General features: G+C 39.9%; 1 long non-coding RNA gene across 1 annotated transcript; it reads right to left on the reverse strand.

Annotated features, from left to right (window-relative positions):
- Positions 1–781: 781 nt before the first annotated feature.
- LOC129209134 (uncharacterized) lies at positions 782–18532 on the reverse strand. The gene is made up of 3 exons (XR_008577994.1): positions 18416–18532; positions 11747–11886; positions 782–869 (listed from the first exon to the last, which is right to left on the reverse strand). It is a non-coding gene; the product is annotated as an uncharacterized LOC129209134 (long non-coding RNA).
- Positions 18533–19456: the final 924 nt, after the last annotated feature.

Consider the following 19456-nt stretch of genomic DNA (forward strand, 5'->3'; position numbering starts at 1 on the left):
AGAGTTATTACGAAAGTAATAGAGCATGAAACAGAAAATAACATTATGCCATTACATACATCCATGGCTCTTTCACATTGAGTACTCTGTGAAGCTCTGGTCAAACATAAAACATTAAAAATGGAAAAGGTTTGTAAGAGAGCAATGAGGATGATCAAATGTATGAAACAACTTCCATATGAGAAATTAAGTGGAAACTCTACAGCACAGAAAAGACTTGACTTCAAGGGGATATTTTAGATGTTTATGTAGTCCTGAATAGCCTGGAGGCGGTGAATAAGAATTAACTATTCATCTCATGCACTGGTTCTTGTGCTGGAAGAGAAAGTGAAGCTAGCGAAAGTCAGGTTCAGAACAAACCAACATCATTGGTTCTTTCCAAAGCACTTGGTCAGCTTTCTTTCAAACTAATGGGACTTTTGTGCACCTACAGTGTCCTTTCGTGAAGAGCTGTACAGGTCTACCACAAGCTATGTAATGAACTGTCTCCTTTTGTGTTTTGGCTGTGAAGTTCTACTCAATCAAACCTCACATGGACGTTGTTCTGTACCTTTGTCGCTCTTTCCATTTGTTGCCATTGTAATTTTTAATAAGCAAAACGCTTACATGAGATCACAAGGCAACGGGACAAATGCTTAGGAAAGAGCTGCAGCTGGGACAACAAAATTCACAAATCCCATCAGCCTTGCCTGAAAATGTCTGGGGGGTGGGAGTAGGTGGAGGAAGAGTAAGAGAGGGAAAGGTGTGATATATACTTACTAAATTTTTACTTTTTTCTTGTCATCGATCCACTTCTGTCCGTTATTGGAGTCAAAGTAGTGGGCTGTGCAATACATTGGTCCAAATCAGCATGCCTGTTTTCATGATGCCTAAAATCAGAGTGAAATTTAAAAAAATAATAATTTAATGTACTTTTATCAAAAAAACCCCTATATAGCATTTACTGTTCTGTCTTGAGCTGATATGCTTGGAGCACCATGCTAAGTCTTAGCTAGTAATTAGTAATCAATAATCAGTAAACAATTATTGATAGCATTGGGAATCTTGCTGTACAGTTTATGATTTAGCAAGATGTTTTGTGAAGATGCATACTGATGACTCAGTTTTCCAGGATAATTTTTTCCTTCAGGACTCCTGTAAGTTTGCCACGATGACTCATTCCTGTTATTTATTCTTCATGCTAAGGGCACAGCTGTTTTATGAGAACAATTGACCACACTGATGGACTATCATCAAGATCAAAGCAAAAGGGGATGGACGGCTTCAACCTTTCACACAGTTTTAATGTTATTAGACAAACGGCCCATAAACTGATCTAAAGGACACAAACCAAGTCACTCCAGATTTTGGGGTACGTCCAATATTCTGACACACTGACATTGTTAAGAGTCATCTTACTGTCTTCTCTTTGATAAGGTAAAGGCCAGAAATGTGTGATTTTGTGTTGTAAAAAAGATGATAAGCACACACAGATGCTTCCTGCTTGACATTGCCAAGGATTGAAAGAGCCCTCAGTATCAGCAGTAAGACCTCACATTGGCAAACAAGCTCTTTTATCTTTGCTGATATTTTGATTCCTTTGATCCTGTTATTTCAAATCTGGATCCAAAAATTCCCAATTTATCTTTATTTTAGACTCCACTGAGAGAAAAGAGTCTTTTAAAATCTATGAAACTTCTGAGCAGGGATGAAACAATTTATTCTGAAAACATTTTTTTCAAACCCAGTAGCATTCAGAGAGGCTCAAGAACAGGACTACTGTCCACACCAGCATTTTTAAGGAAAATTTGGTTGCCTGTTGTAGCAATATAGGCTCAAAGCATGTTGACTTTTATTGCCTCTAGCCCTGCACAGAACAGGTTCATTGCAAGTACCAGACAAGCCTTACAGATCTTAGGACTCTTCTATTCAGCTTTACTCTGCCATTTTCACACCAAGAATTTCCACATTCAAAAGAGGAGTGTGAACCAATGCTTCAGTGCTTTTCTATCACGAAATCACACTTTTGCTCAGTACTTCTATGTCAAAGCCATTTGCTACATTAGCTGACATGCCAGTCTGCTGCATTTATAAATTCCTTCGCATGGCAATATTTGGGGAGCAACAGGATGAAAACTTTCCATTGACAAACAAGCTCTCTATAATCAGGAAGTTAGTAAAACCTTGCCATGGAACAACAACGTAAGCTGTATAAACACTTTTATATTTCAAGACTGTGATAAACAAACAACAGAATTTCTAAATTTAAAAGGGGAACAACTAAGACATCAAAGTGAATGAAAAATATATTTACTGAATGCCCTTCGGAAACTTCCTTCCTGTGAGAGTGCACACGGAGTCACCACCAAGCTTTCACAGTGAGCCTATTGCTGTTATATACAAGCCAATGATAACAGCATGTACCTCATAAAACAGAGGCTGCAAATTAAATTCTTACAAGGTTTCATCAGATTCCTTTATTTATAAGGAGACTAAAACAAGTGAACCAAGCTTAAACCCATCAGAAGCAAGACCTTATTTCTAGTATAACTATCAGTGGAGTGACAGCAGAGAGGAGAGACTTCACCACAAATCCAATTTACATTGTCTGATCTTCTCCAGAGACAAACACTCTTAATTCCTGGAGAGGTAACCTCAGAGCAGTTTATGAGGCTGATCACCTTGTCTTTGTAGGCCAGCCCATCTTTACGAGCCCCAAGAGTTGTGATACTGACCTTATCTGTAAATTTGGGTCACTTGTATTTTGGCTTTGTGATTACACACACTTCATTTATTCTGCTTCACGGAAAAGCAAAGTGTGCACAGAGACCAATAGCACCTCTCTCAAAGGAGGGAAGTAGAAAAGGGCTGCTGAGAACAGTGGGGGGAAAGAGAGATTTACCTGTAAAGATCATTCAGTAATGAAGCAATAGAATAATGTAGTCTGGCAACAGAACAGACATTAGCAGGAAAACAGATTGTACGGTATAATATTTTTTCACAGAATGCATGATTTTTTACATAGTCTTTCTGTGCAAGTGTTGTGCATTATTATAGTAAATTTAAAAGCTTAAAACCGGATTTTTTTTTTTTTTTCTGAGCTGGAAACACAATATTTTACCACACTGTTTATTTAAACTACTGTAATCAAAACTGTCACTTGCTGTGGCCAGATGCTTAGGAAACACAGCAGTTCCCAAACGTCTGCGGAAAGGTTTATTTTTCCTTTGACTACTCAGACAGCATTTCCTTTTAGCCCTGTCATACTGCTCTTTCCACCAGATGGTTTGCTGGTTCCTATTCTAGCTAAGAAGGATTTAACCAGCTTGAATTAATCCTTACAGTTGTCATCAACTAAGTGTTAATGCTCTGACACTGATCTAATCCTTTGGGATTTCTTTCCTTTCTGCCCCCGCCATGCCTTTTGGAAGGGGAGGGAGGAGAACGGTTGTGGTGTTGACCTGACAGAGAACAATGTGATGCTGTGCTTGCTCCATTTCAGCCACAAGGTTATGGTACCCACCAGGCAGTGCCTGGATAATCTAAGCACGTACATTTGTATGGTAGCTACAAATGACTGGGAAAGACCTTCTCTTGGGAGAAGTCAATAATTTAAGCAATTATATGTGAAGCAGAAGCCAATATATGTGTAAAATCTTGCTCGTTTGGTTTGTCACTTTCTAGTTTACTGAGGCTACTTAGTGTCTTTCACACTGTCCTGGTCTTTTTGTTTTCCTCCTTTAATATATTCCTTTTCAACTTTCAAAACTAGAATCTCTTTTAAAATAGCTTTAGCTCTGTTTTCTTTCCTTCTAGAGTCCGTATTTCCTATTGTGCTGCTGAGATTATGAATCCAACACACCTGCATGCCCTCTGTGTGCATTAAGAACAACTCTTGGAATTTGGGTCATTAGCATATCACTAATCTCTGGAAACTAATTATAAAGCGCATGCCCAATTTGCACTGACCTTTTCACCATGTGACTTCTTAGAATCCAACTAAACAACTGACAGGCTCTTTCTTTTCATTTCCCACTGTCCCTCAGGGAAGGCAGGATTACTAGGTGTTTCCAGTAAATACAGGTATCATCTGGTGGGCATTTAACATTCTGTAAGAGATGGTACTGTCCATCACTCGTTTGTCACTGAGAGGAGCTAATATTCAGGGGGAAAAAAAAAAATTAGATTAGAAGAAGCCTCTTTGCTACTTGTGGAGCCCCTCTATGGCAAACCTTGCCTCCAGAAAATATTTTAGCTTCTTCTGCAGAGCGCAGAGTTGCTGCTACAGATAGCAATCTGGGAAGCATCTATATATAAGCAGGATGATTATTCAGGGGCAACGTTCCTGCTGTCCTTGCATGAAAGCTATGCATAACGGAGAAATGATTTGGGCTGTTATGTTTATATTGGAAACCATTTTCTGGAGGAGTGGTTTTAAACCATGTGGCATCAGATGCGTTTCATTGTGACAAAATCTTTTCAGCAAAAATGGGCAGTCTGCCACCCCCAGATGTGAAAGCAGTTGTATTTGAAATTTTTTGCAAATGCTTTGATTGACAGGCTTATAATCTTTCCTAGGTAAATTGTCTCGATCACAACCAGACAACCCTAGAGCTGCTAGCTTTAGTAAACTAAACATGAAGTAATTTAACAGAATTTAGAGTGTGATCTCACATCCATTGATTTTAATAACCATTCACGAGTATGAAATTAATACTTTTAGATGTTTGCAGGATGAAGGTTTTAAACAAACTTGTCCAGGTACTGAATGAGCAATTTCAAAACAAAATATAAGACTTCTCTGGTTATGGCTGCGATCCTGAAAGAGTCATCCACACTTCCAATTTTATCTGTCAGTTGTTTTTTTTACTTTTTGCATTAGCATTTTAAGGAGCATAATTAAAATGTTTTTACAATAGGAGAAATGTATATTTATTCTACTTTCCTGCCATGCTTTCAAGAAGAAACAAAGGAATTTTTGCTCAGGTTTTCTAACACTAGTCTTCAAGCAGCAACAGGTCATGCAGGACTTCTGCCCAAAAATGAAGCGGGTGAAAACATGTTAGTATAATGGAAACTTTAGCAAGACTGCAGCTGGTGTGACCAGCTTCCAGTATTAGGGTTTAGGTTGTATTTGTAATTCTGTATGGATATGATTTCCAAAGTCCTCTCCTATCCCTCCACATGTTTATACACGTTGTGTATTCCCTCTTTGTTGCCTGCCTTCCTTTAACTAGACCACTTCTTTTCCCTGCTGCAGCGCCTGGGCTCTGGCCTCTCATTCCTTCCACAAAGGAGAAGACAAGCGAATGCAACTTTTCAATCCACTTTTGTGAATTATGGCTCCCAAATTTATATAGCATAGTTAATTTTAAGCATACTCTTGAACAAGGATACTAGAAGATAGAAAGGTAATGCAATTACAAATAGGGGGAATGTTTAGTGTGCTAGGACAGCTTTTATTATCCATTTTCACATTACACAGAAGTTTGTTGTGTACTTTTCGTTCAGACTAACTTTTTTTCTCCTGCTGCTCTGTTCCAAATAATACCTTATGACTGAAAGATCCTCCTTGAACTGGAGTTAGGCTGAGACCAATTTTGGTGGGCTTTGGATCAGGCTGGAACCATTAATACTGAACGTCTGAAATCCCTTTTTCCTCCCTCATGTAATAGGAAGTTTGCTTGAAGTCAGGAATTGGCTCTCCTGCCTCAGTTTTTGCATTCAAGGGCTTTTTGTCAGTGAGCAGAAGCTCAGGCAGGGTTAGCAAGGGTCCCAGCTCAGCAAAGCACGGCCACATGACTGATTTTCAATGCCTAAGTAGGCCCCGTTTAAGTGAAATGACTATTCACACCATTAAGGGTACGTCTGCGGTGTCTGCATGAGACATACAAGTGCCTGAGTCACAAACACCACCCTTCCTCTCTTGTTACTGATCCCTTTTTCCTAAAAGTTGAAAGTATAAATTGAAACATTAAAAGGAAAATCGCGGTTTTGCTCTGCCCTCCAATTTTCATCCCCCCAGCTGTAATGGAGACACGAATGGCCATTGCAGCACTGCCTCTTCCCACACACACGCAGCAAGAAATGCAGTTTGACTCGAGGTACATGAGCTCTGATAAAAAAAGCCCAATGATGATGATGAATTTACTCAAAATTTAACAACAGGGCTGAGTGGGGGGCTGCCAGAAACCCCATCTCCAGCACACTCCCCAGTGCCACAGCCCCCATGCAGCACTTAAATCCACCTCCAGCCCCATGCCTGCTCTCATTTTGCATTTCTAGTGTCACCTGCACTGCAGAGTTGCCCCAAATTTGCCTTGTCGTGGCCACCTGGGCATGTGGCTGTCTCTCCATTACCTGCCTTCTTCCCTCAGGCATCTGTGTCTGCCACAACCCGTGGGCTGTCAGACTTTGGCCCCTGAGCAGCCAAAATGGCTCCTGGCAGGCCATCCCCTGAGGTGGGGACAGGCTAGGGCTGAGGACAACATGGACGCCACGGGGGGCAGCAGGGAAACACAAAGGAGGGATGGCACCGTGTTGCAGCCAGTGCTGGGGGAGGAAGAAGCTTGTCCATTGTGCAGAATTCTGAATGGGGCTAAAAATGGATGAGATGATAAAAAATATCCTAAGCCAGAAAGGATGCGAGTGACTGTTGATGAAAGGCCATTCAGTGCCCTGTGGGGAACAACGGGAGACTGCAGCCTGAAGGAAGATGAAGAGAGGCTTTATGTTTTAAAAGGGCACCTTTTAGGTCCCCTTTCTAACCTAAATCTCCTTACAGTATGAGGAGGAAAAATCCCTTTGGGAGTCCCCCCACCAGAGCCGTGAGGGCATCCAGCATCCCCCCCTCACCTCAGTGGGGCTGCCTGCCTGAGGCAAGGGCCATGGGGGCAATGGTGCTGCAGTGGCTGTACTCCAGCATCCCCCTCTCAGCTCAGCAGGGCTGGCCGCCTGAGGCAAGGGCCATGGGGGTGATGGTGCTGCAGAGGCTGTACTCCAGCATCCCCCCCTCACCTCAGCAGGGCTGGCTGCCTGAGGCAAGGGCCCCAGCATCGTGTGATGGAGAACAAGCTCCTCCAGAGAAGGGAAACATCCCAGAATCAAGGCAGGTAGGGAAAGGATTCACACTCTGGATGAGTTTAAGAGCACAGGCATTTTGCTCTGACGAAGACGCAGGTCCTTGTGGGAATGTGAGTTTCACAGGAAAGTAGACATGCTTCAGGCTGCCCTGTTAGCTGAGTTTTAATTAGCGATGTCTTCCCTCCACACTTCCGTGCTAGTGGTGTGCTGATGGAGTGCTGTCATGGCAGTTCCTGAGAGGGAAGCTCCCTGCAAAGCCACCAGGAGACACAGCAAACCAACTGATGGAGAAGGCTGCTCTGCTTGCCTCAGTCTCTGTGCTGTGCCCCCAAACCCTTCCACCGCATGCTTGTCTCCATATGCAGATGGTGTGCCCAATGGTGTCCAGTAAATGATAGGGTAGATGATGGGACTCACTCAATGTCAACAGTAGGTACAGTTCTACCTAATCTACAATTAAAAGCATTTCCAGTTCTTCACAGTTGTTCAGCGGATGTGATTAGTTACCTACTACCTCTAGTTTAATCATCCATAATGTCACTTGCTGTCAACTTATTTTGTTAATGCAAATATGTGTATGTAGATATTCAATGTACCTCCTGCCACTGAATTCACCCTGTGTCCATTAAGTACTGTAAGCCTATAAATAAAAACTGAACAGTAGCAAATAATCACATTGCAAATAATCACAAGAATTGGTGCTCCATCAAAGTTATTTCATCCAGCGCTGCAGAAAGCCTGGGCCAAGCAGCTCGAGTCTCTGTGGCAATAGCTTTGTCTGATAAAATCGTGTTGACCTACTGATTGATGTATGGTGATCTAACTTTTATGATTTCTTCAAGGTGGCGATGGAAATAGCATTCCTCTTTAGGAGGATTACGCTTTTATGGTAATGCCCCATCTCCTTAGATTGAGTTCCTAACACTTGTTTCTCTCTGCTGTGCTCCAGAGCTTGAGTAGATTTACTTTGGTTATGTACAGTACATTTACTTGCAAATGCTTTCAAAGTTATGGCCATGATTCTTATCCCCTAAAGACTGTTAATTAAAAAAATCTCCCCATTAACACTGCAGCATTATTTTGCATGATGCCAATGATTACCTCTGCTATTACTCAGGACAACATCTTGTGTAAACCTGTGCCCCACAGTTAATAAGATAGTAACTCCTGGTCAAGAAAGAGAGCCGACAATTATTTTAGTCATATTCTTCACTGAATTTAAGCCCTGACATGTACACCTGCTCATGTTAAATACCATTATGGTTATGGTCTTTTATTCAAAGTAAGTATAAATGTATATTATTTTAACCAAACACAGAGATCTGGCTAGAACCTGTAGCAACTAAGATTCTTGGTCTTGTTGTAACCTGTAACGATCACCATACTTTCCAAAACTCTGGTTTAATGTTTGCTTTTATGAATATTTTCCTGTCTGCTCACTAGTTAAAATAGAAAGGGAGTTCACCCGTACTAGTGGGTGCACGTTGCTCTACACACTGCCTCGCTTCTGTGGCAAGATGTAGGAAAGAGGACAAAGGAGCACACGTGCAGGATTGTACAGAAAGAGAAAAAAGCACACACACACGGAAGAAGATATGCCCTCGTGCTGCAGCCTCCTCACTCAAAGAAAAAAAAGCAAAGCAGAAAGCAGAGGAAAAGACTTCGCAAAGCAATTCACTTCCCTGCAGGGGGGACAAAGGACAAGCAAAAAGCAGCAGTGGAGCTATTTTTGCACCAATGAGAGATAAAGCCTCTTCCTCCCAACTGTCCCTCTTAGGAGGAAAATTTGGGGAAGGTAAGAGACAGTAGATGTCTTCTCCATTAAAACGACCAACCTGATCTTTACATACTGATTTAATGGGCGCTAGCATAAAGGAAACGGAAATTCTGCACTCTGTATCATAACCCCTCTGTCTGAAATATCCCTGTGCCTGGAGTAGCTCCAGAGCAGCACGACACACCATACTCTTCTGTTCAAAAATAATCCAGTGGATGCCACAAATATTGTTTGATTTAGACACTTTCCCAGACCTCTGTCCTTTCTGGCCCTACTAAGGTTTGAAATAGTCTCACAACCTCAGTGTCTGTTCGGGTTGAGATGTCCCACGTGGCTCTGGACTAACCAGCTACTCATAGGACCAGAGCTACCTAAAGCCCTTTCTTGAGGTCCTCGGCCAAAAAATCACAGGTAAATTAAATGTATGGTTATTCTATATCCCACTGCAAGTACTAATAGGAAACTGCAAATTTATTGCAGTGAAATGTGCTGTAACTTAACCAGTCAGATACTTTGTTTTGCCAAGTTCACAACAGGCTTTTACATCCATGGCTTTATTACAGGAATCTAGAGCTCTGCTTTCAAAGGAAATAGCTTTAGGCTGCATCACATGTTATACCTCCATATGGTGGTAGTTATAAAACCCTTTTCTTAGACATATCCAGAAAAACTCAGAGTTGCTGTCAAGGCTGACATAACAGTCTGCTTTACCTCCTTAGTGGATGAACAGACTAAAATAGCCTTTTTTTCACAGAATGCTAATACAGTTCTGTTTCTATATATAAGCTCATGGATTTATTGCCAATCTACTGATAAAACTAGCACTACAATAACTTCTGCAGACTACTTAGTGGGTTTTTTCCCCTTTAGAAAATTTGGATATACTCCGAGTACTTCTCAGATTCTTTAAATCTTTTAAAAAGTTGCTTCAGGAAAACTTTTTTTCTGTGCACTCTGACATTCCCTAATTTGACAAGTATCTCGGAAAACAGACATGAACCAAACAATGCTAATTCATGTATTTGGGTTGTATCTGTCAGCTAGAGAAGGGAAATTAAATTTCTATATATGCCTCAACTTATCATATGTCCTAATAATATCATGCCCAAATCGAGTGCCAGTTTTGTTGGCAGTGGCAATTTCTAACCCTGCTTGGCCAGAATTTAACCTGGTGACCAGCGTGCAGAAGACTGCATACCACTGCCAGTCACATGAGCTATGCTGGCTCCCAAACACCTTCCTGTCCTTTATGGCTTTGCCTGAAGCATTTGTAAATCTTTCTTTCAGACCCATATTCTGCATACTGTTAATAGCTGATGGTATGCTAGCACCCTTCTCCTCACCTATTTCCCATTCTCCAAACAAACCTTTATGCAAATCTTTTTTTAATAACCTGAAAATGACCTTAAGGTTCTTTTGCAACCTAAATAATTCTATGAAAAAAGAAGAAAAAAAGAGGGAGGGGGGCATTTATGGTAAGCTTTCAGTCTTTTTGTTTGTTTGTTTTGGTTGGTTGGTTTTTTTACTTTCTTCTTCCAAATTTCTTCCTTCTCTCTGCTGCAGTTCCTGGCAGGTTCTAACTACTTCCTCACTGTGGATGCAAGTTCGAGATCTGATGTAATTCTGACAATAGACCACACCTTTCTGTGGAAAGTTTCTAAGGTGTGGTAACAATTACTGTGTTGTGCGCTTGGAAGGATGGGTAAATAGGTAAAACGCAGCTGGATCGGTAAGTGCTATTATATAATGCACCAATTATCTAGTAATGCAATATTTTTTTGTTTTCTTCTGAGTAAGCTTTTTTCCTGGAGCATATTAGATTAACATAGGCTTTAAATGTGAGAATCTTCCTTTAACACCATTCAGCAACCATTTTCCATTTCCTGGTAATTATTAAAAGCTGGCCTAGATATGCCAGAGCTAGAGCAGAAAAAAGGCAAAAGAAGACTTGGATAAAGCCAGAGGGGAGGGGTACTGTGTCTCATTTTCTATCTTGACAGCTTGTTTATGGTGCTCCTTTCTTTTTGAAATTGCAATGTGGGTTTTAGGGGTTACAGGGGTTTTTTAAATGACTTAATCACCTTCACAGGCAGTTGTATTAGCCATCACTTCTACATGCTTCTACCAGATGTAAGTCTGCACAGAAAATCCTTGGCTAGCCAGACATCTGAAGGAGATCTTGACATTCAGGGGGAGGTGGGTGGATGTTTGCATGTTAGATCTGGTATAGTGACACTTGCATTATCTGTTATTACTCATGCACTGACTACCTAGAAATCACTTTTAATTCAGATAATTATATTGCTGTTCAGCTCTATTTTGCTTTTAATGCTCCTGTACCTTGCTCACCTCCATTGTTTGGGTTTTTTTTGCGGGGGTAAGGGCAGTTTAAAAACTGTCACAGAAACTGAAGCTGAGCCATCCAGGAAAGTGCAAGATGTTCCCTTCACTAAAAACATCAAGCAGAATAAAAATGAAGAACAGATCTGGCAGCACAGTTTGCATTTTCCATTATTATTTGCACTGTCTGCATGTCAGAGATGGCAAGAGAAAGGAAGCCTGCTCTGAAATCTCTTCTTATTGCTCCCAAATAGTCTAGTTTGTCCATATATCCAAACCCCTCATTATTCAGACAGACACTCCTACTATTTTCACCTCCTTGCTTTGTTTATCCGTGATAGCATGACTGAGTACATTTCTCCCTTACCACGCAAGTAGGTGTTATGATTTATGCTTTGTTTTCTTAAATAACCTCCTACGACAGACTCCTCCTTCTTCAAAACACAATCTCCACTGCACTTCTAGTTTTTCACAGCCATCAGATTAGGTACATTCATGTTGTCACTTCTCTAACCCCAGAAGAGAGGCAGCCCGGGTAGAACCGAGCAGTACTTAGTCAGTACTTACCTAGAGCTGTCTGTCAGCCACAACTTTGATGTAAGAAGCTGATTGAGGGGCCATAGAGAGAAAGGAAGAGTTCAGTCTTCAAACCTCTTCTATCCTTATCCTTTTTACTGAAACATTTGGGAGTAGAGATGCTCGTTCCTCTGGAACAGAACAGAAATTATTTCCACCTGGCCAGCACATGCCAACCTGAATGGGAACTGATAACTTTTTAAATGAAAGTAATAAAATCCTTCAAACTGATGATGCTTTACCATGAAACATTACATTTTCAACTACTGAATAGAATTAAATCATGTGTTTTGCACATGTCCGCCCATAGCAATTTCAGGTTGTAAGTACTAGTGCTGATGTATGACTTTGCTGGTTTACAAGTCTAAATGACAGAAATCTTCCATGATACGGTACAAGAATTTCCAAACCATCTAGAAAATATGTACCTTTGTAGATGAAAATAAGTATTCTGTTGCTTCAGAGAAAAAAAATTACTTACTTGAGAGCTACTGCTGAAATAAAGCAGTGTAAATACAGGAGGACTGTCACACTGTACGTATTATTTGATACACACTTCTCAATTAGATCTACTATTCCCTGAATACATGGATAGTATTTACATTACAGATTAATTACACTTGGAGTGAAAACATTCTGAAAACTTTGTCACTAGGAAAATATCTCAAGTGAAATGTTTAAGTTAAATTTCAAACTCTTTGTCCAGTTATATTTCATCATGTGCTACTGGGCAATGTTTTTCTATTAAACATCTTTCCGAATTGGTTTTGCATTATTCTTAAACAATCCCTAGAGGACATTCACAGGATAGGGATTTATCATGCCTTTCCAAATAAAAATGCCTCTCCTAAACTCTGCTGGCATAACAGTCATGAGGTCTCCCAGCCCAGTTAGTGTGCATGTTGTAAGAAACAAGCTAAACATAGGCTCTTAATTCAAACACCCCATACAGCTTGCCTAAAAACGATACGCTCTGTCACAGGTCAGTGCCGAGATCGTGGGAAGCAGACATTGAGACAAAGTACTTTTATTTCCCTGCTTTTCATCTTCAGGTGAAGCCACTTGACCTCTTTTGTAGGAGGCCACTTTATACTCTTGTGTATAAAATATATATATACTATATATATACTCAGAGTGTATATACTCTGAGTTTGCCATATACAGAACCTGTTTTGTAACGTAACCTCGTCAAAGCCCTCTGCATTTGAGGAATGAAAAGAAAAGGTTGCAGTAATAAGGAAGAATTTTTTTTTCTGATACAAAGACCCAGCAATAATATTCCTTCATCAGTATGAGACAGCTTCTACTCAGCTAAAACTTTTGTAACCCAAGCTACATTCATGTTTTTTGTTTCTCCTGGAATCTGGACCCTTCAGCTGATCACAGATCTGTTTTTTCACCATATAATGTCATTAATAGTTAGATACCTCTGTTCTCTGACCATGAGAACTAAATTATATGTACCACATAACATCCTGCTTGCTTCAAAAATCTAAGAGCTCTTCATCTCTGTGTTAGTAATCTTTTCATCACTCTCATTATAAAAATGGATATGTAGTTGAAAATGGGTCACGTTAAAAAAAAAAAAGAAGCCCTTCCAGAAATGATGCCCCAAGACATAATCAGAACCCTTAAATATCTGTATTTCACTGGGTTCAGTGGCGCTATAGCGATTTAAGTAATTCTTTTCATGGTAGTCAATGGTCAGAAAATATTTCTGCATATTCAGTAATGCTTCATCACTCATTCTCTACACACTATAATAGTTTATTTTTCAATTTATACTTCAAATTTGGTCTCAGGAGGTTAGTGGTATTTTCAGATATTCATGTAAGCTCTTAGTTTCATAAATGTAGTGTCATGAATAATTGTCATCACCCAAGAGGGATATAAAGCCTACCAAGTTCTTTTTTAAAAATTGAATAAACCTTATCTCACACCAGGGAGTTCTTGGGTTTAAGTGTCTCCAATTAATTACTGTTGCCTAGTAGATTCATAAGCTATCCAATACTTCCTGGAGAGAGACGTAGAGGCAGAATTCCTTCAGACAAGCACATCCAGAAAATAACACTTACGGAGAATGCTTCCCACTGATTGTGTTAACAGCCAATGTTTCTTACATCTTCAGCAATTACTGTCTTGAAAATATTTACAACTTTTTTTAATTTTCCCTTTTTCCCCCCCTCTCCCCATGGTGTCATATGAGATCTGACTGTGCATCACTAACTTTGTGAAATGGCCTGGATATAATTTGGAGCCAGGCTGTTTTCACGTGAAATTATTTTAATGGATTTTAAGTAAGAAGCTCTTACTCCATCTACTAAATATGGTTTATGTTAGCTTCACCTTTCAAACTGCCTGAATGCATGAAGTCCCCTGAAAATTTACAATGTATATACTACGAGGTGACACCTAATTTAGGTTATGCTATGAAAGTCTGATCCAGTTCCCATGGAAATAAATGAAAAACATTGTGTTGACTTAATGAAAATGGGATTCGCCCCTAAAAGGGTAGGACTCTGCTTATATGAACAGAAAGGAGAATGTGGTATTTCTTTCATTGTTTAAAGTGAGAATGAAAATTCAGGACTCTCTTATTAGAGAGGAGAGAGATAAAGACATAATACCAGTGAAGTCAGCAGAGATAAACTGATATGAATGCTTTCAGATGAATCCTCCCATTCTGACAAGTGATGCAAACCCACAGTAGCTATTACAGCCTCAGGTTAAAATCAAGACACAAAATAAAAACGTTTTGTGTGATAGAGACTCTGCTGCATCTATGAACATAAGAACATATATTTAGCTCAGCTTTTTCATCTCTTTCATTTTATACTTGCATTTATGATCTCATCTAGGTTTCCTACCATTGTTTTCTTAGCAGTCATAAACCTGCTGTACTCCGTGCTTAGGGACTTTGTGAGCTATTACAGATTCTGCTTGGAGAATATATGTTTCAATCCCTATGGAGCACTGCATCAGCACTATAAACTGGGGGGTTTTTGTTCAATTCATATGCACAGCTTTCGTATTTTGCAAATAGCACTTCAAGTAGGGAAAAAGAGTTCCCTGAAAAAAACCCTTGGCCACCTCAATAGAGGTCCGGAGGTCCTCTTGAGCTCTGCATGCAATACATTGGAGAAAACAGTCTTCCTGAAGTTTCTGGCATGCTGTTCTTGCTCCCTTGGATCTTCCAGAGGGAAGCAAAGCTGCTGAAAAACTTGAATTATTCTGAGGCATTGAGACTGTGTGTGACTGGGCATGTGGGCTACCTGTAATTAGCTATGAACCCCTTTCTGATAGCATCCACATAGCATGGGCCTGAAGCTGTCACCACTTGCTGAGTGTCAAATGAAGCACTCATTTGTTTCCTCCTTATCTAAAATTCTCTACAGCATTAATCTCTGATAGGATAATTACTGTGGATTGAGATCCACCTTATAACAAGACTGGTCCTTAGAATGTGAATAATCATCACTGATGAAATGCTGAAGCAGAATCTATTAAAGCTTCAAATACTTTTATGCTTATGAAAGACAGAGTGGTAGACTCATCCAGAATCTGGATTTTTGGAAAATCGTGCTTAAAGACTGGTAGCCACCATTAGAGAAAATAAAGTTGCTGAGCCTACAGTCAGCTTATACACTTTCTCTAGTTAATTGATCTGGTTGCAAGAGGAAAATTGTATCAGATGTTAAGCCCAGCTGTTCTTTGGTGGGATAGTTCCCATAACTGGGAACTACAAGGAGAGAAAAAACCCACATGTTCATTTCAACTTCGAGGTTCTTCATGAAAAGGGCTGTACATTAAGCATGGAATATAAATATTAATTTTAGAAGAAAGGCAAGTGAGGCACTATTAGGAAAGAGAGTGAATAAGGAAACATAGCTGAGATGGATTTGGTTAATACATTAGCAATAACAAAATAACCCAAGTAACGTTAAGTTTCCCAGCACTAAGTAACCTTAACTACGTTCTACTTCTCTAATACAAACATAGATGCTTACCACAGGGCATCTACCCATTATGTTGAACAATAAATGTATGCATTTATTTATATAACTCTTGGTATCAGCAGTCTATTTTTAAAAGCAAAGTTAAGGTAATGCAATGTTTTGTATTTAGGGTCTGTTCCGCAGCCCACTGGAGTCAGATGCAGTCTCCCACTGAATACCCAGCACTAAGGTGAGCCTTATTAATGTGGGATGTTTCTGTGAGATTGAGAGCAATCTGTGAGATTGCTCTCAGGTCTGTCTGCCATCCACTGAAATAATGTATTTACCCATTTTCTGTAGGTGAGCAAGTGATTACCAAAATTATGACCCAAGCTCTCTACCAGGTTTTACAGCTCTATATCACCGGGAGGTTGTGGAGAGCAGCAGTGACCACCAGGAAAGACTGGCTGCTGCCCAACCCTCAGCAGCCCGATCTCAGCAAAACCTGAAGCGAAGGCAAATCGCTGTCAATTCTCCCACTTGCACAAGGCCAGTAATGAATTTTATGCTCAGGGATGTTGTGCGTGGTGGAGCCAGGGACCCCACTGGTGCCTCCCAGCTGCACTGTGTCTTTTCCCCCTTTGTGGGGAGAAGGGTGGCCAGCCTGATACTGCTGACTGTGCAGCTCCAAGCATCTGCCATCTCTCTTCAGCAACGGCGTGCTGCCAGTTGACTGAAGACTCAAACCCCAAATGAACTGTTAAAGAATATTAAAAGATAAAGAGAGACAAGGTAAGAGTAAACATGAAACATGTGACACCATATTCTCCTATTTGCAAACTCTCCATATATTTTGCTCAATGAACACTATTTGTGAAGGGAAAGAGGTAATAGCTGTTTATAAATGTAGCAGTATTTGTTATCATTGTGAAATAAGAGCAAATCCTGAAAAAAGTAAAATTATCTAAATTATGAGAGAAGCAGTTGAACCTCACAGTGCTGACACTTAAAATTGTAAATATTGGAATGAAGCAAACAAGTGAATAATGCCTTTCCACAAAACACTCCTCATGAGAACTGACATTTTCAGTCCCTATTTTAACACCGTGTTGCATGTTAAATACTATTGCCACATTAAAATATAAATTTCAAATTTGAAATGTTACCAAAATAAGTCCTCACTACCTTAAGGAAAGATGTCGATGTCAAACAAAATTAACTCACCAGCAAAACCAGCTTCTCTTCTGTTACGCATGGACGGCACAGAAATAAGAAGATGTTTGTACAGAGGTAAACAGATTTGGAGTAGGGAGTTACAGTACCCTTCCAGAGGAATCTGCATGTAGTATTGTACATTATATTTTGTCTGTGTTCTATTGAGCCCATCAGGTGCTGCACATCCAGTTTTAGGCAGTGAACGTCTGAGGTTTATTAATAAGAAGTACTTTTAATATTTACTCTGCTACAACCAAAGCCAGTTTTGCAATTCAAAGGGAATCATTGTATTTATTCCCTCATTAAACAACCCATTTTTCAGCTGGAGACAGGTTTTGTATTTTTAAGTGTTAATATTTAAAAGTAATATCTTCTTACATTGAGGATGTTACATACTGATTACAACAAGGATCCAGCTCAACCGGTCAAGTTACTTCACGTATCTCCAAGATGTCAGCACTCATGAGATTGATAATACTTGTCTCCTTCCTGCAAAGATGGGACAAGGTTTAATAGCTCTTTATAAAGTTTAAGTGATATTGATCCTGCAATGTGAGGAAGATTTTGTTCTTCCTCCTGAGCAGCGTAAGATTCGTGTTTCGCAGTCTGAGGCTGGGGTGGTTGGGCTTTAGCCTATTGACCCGCTAATTTGCTCAGATGTTAAGGTAAGATAAGCAGCATGTAGCTGAGCATTTAAACATCAGAACTTCTACTGTAAAAGGTAAGTTGATGCCAGATTAAGTAGCTCCCATGAAGTTTAGCTCTCACACTGAATAGCGCACCTCAACATGCGAAACAGATCAGCTCTTTCTGAGTTTTCCTGTTAGGGATGACTTTCCTCAGTCTGTCACCACCCTGAAGGTGAAGGTCTTGCTACTGTGACCTTTTTAGGGCTTAATAGAATTTTTTTATTTTTGTTTTCATTCTCAGGAAGTATTTGCACAAGACTTTACAAGCACGTTGCTTTCAGTGAAGGAGGTGTGTTTGTTTATTCTGATTGCTTTTGGACTTACAGACCTTTTCCAACTCAACAGTTATATCTGAATTAGATTCCTGATTCCAAGCTTAAGCAGAACAAGCTAATTGCTAAGAGATTTCATGTACACAGAGCTATCATCAATTGCAATTAGCCTGTAACACACAAGAAGGTTGACAGAGATTAAATTTTGTTATCTGGCCTCAATCGACTCACATGGACTGGGGTTGTAAACTTTTATTTCCCATCACATGACTTCTCTGTATATCCCTTGGTAGTCAGCCTTGAAAGACACCAGTTATAATCTACAAGCCCTATTAAATTTTCATAAATATTCAACTTTGGTGGTGATTTGCCAAGTCCCCTGTACTTGATGTTCTCTTTCACCCTGGAGTAATTTTCCTTGATAAACACTGATGAAAACGCAACCAGAATTAAATGACACAATTTCTCTTTTTCATTCTGAGAGTAGTTGCTCTCGGTTTTACTCTGTTTGCACAAGCCAAGGATCAGTTGTCTTAGAGAAGGACTTACTCTGCCTGAGAGAGAATCTCCCTGTTAACCAGGACATCTTTCCACAGGTGTCTCTGTGACAATCTCCTCCAGTTATCCAGAAGTCTTTTGCCAGCCATTTTCTTATTCAAGGATTGCATTAACCTTGTGGTGGAAAACCATATAAAAATGAAAGCTGTTGTCACTGTTAGCAATCAAGAAGCCGTCCTTCCCTTTCACACAACCCTGTAACTTCCCCCTGAAAAGATGCTTCCCAGAAAACAAAAATTTCTAACTCTGTTTTAACCAGAAACAATTAGGAGTACTTTTTTTGAAAGGTACTTTTTAGAGGTTTAGTTTCTCTCAAAGAGCCGTGGTATCAGGAGCATCATCATGAAGTTTGGCAGTGTTTCATTTCTCCTAAAGAGAATTGATAGCACTGATCTTTCTCTAATCAAAGCCCACCCAATATTTAGTGATACCAGCTTCACTTGCTTAAAAATAACAACACCAACTGCTACGTTGCTGAAGGTTTTTACAATATTCAATATAGAGACTTCAAAATACGAAGATAACCAGAAAATATAAATGTATTTTTGTTACGCGTAGCTTTGTTTATGATGGCATTATGTACACAGAATGCTTTCTGCAGACAGGCCTCCAGCTTACATATTATTTCCTTCCTTGAAGCTCTCTGAAGATTAGTGAGGATGTCAACATTGGCTTATACAAAAGCAGCCTCCAGGGCCAAAACGTGACACATATAAGGTTTGAAATTCTACAGTAAAAACTTCTAAAACATATGAGTGTGTCACTTTATTAAAAAGCATTACCATTATATTAAGAATTTCCAATGTATTCTGTTCACTTCTGTTTTACAGGAAACTTGTCACCGTGCTCCTAAAGATTCCTGGATTTCAGCAAGTTTTAAAAGCTTCTCTGCAAAATTTTCCAGTTTTGTTCCCTTCCATTTGTCAGGCAGTATTCCTGTTTTCCTTTTGTCCTGCAGCCGCAGGAGCCAACCTGGTTGCCTTAAGTTTGCAAGAGCAAGATCGTGCAGAGGTAATCAGACAAACGAACCTG

This window comes from Grus americana, chromosome 8 (genome assembly GCF_028858705.1).
Source record: "Grus americana isolate bGruAme1 chromosome 8, bGruAme1.mat, whole genome shotgun sequence".
Taxonomy (NCBI): domain Eukaryota; kingdom Metazoa; phylum Chordata; class Aves; order Gruiformes; family Gruidae; genus Grus; species Grus americana.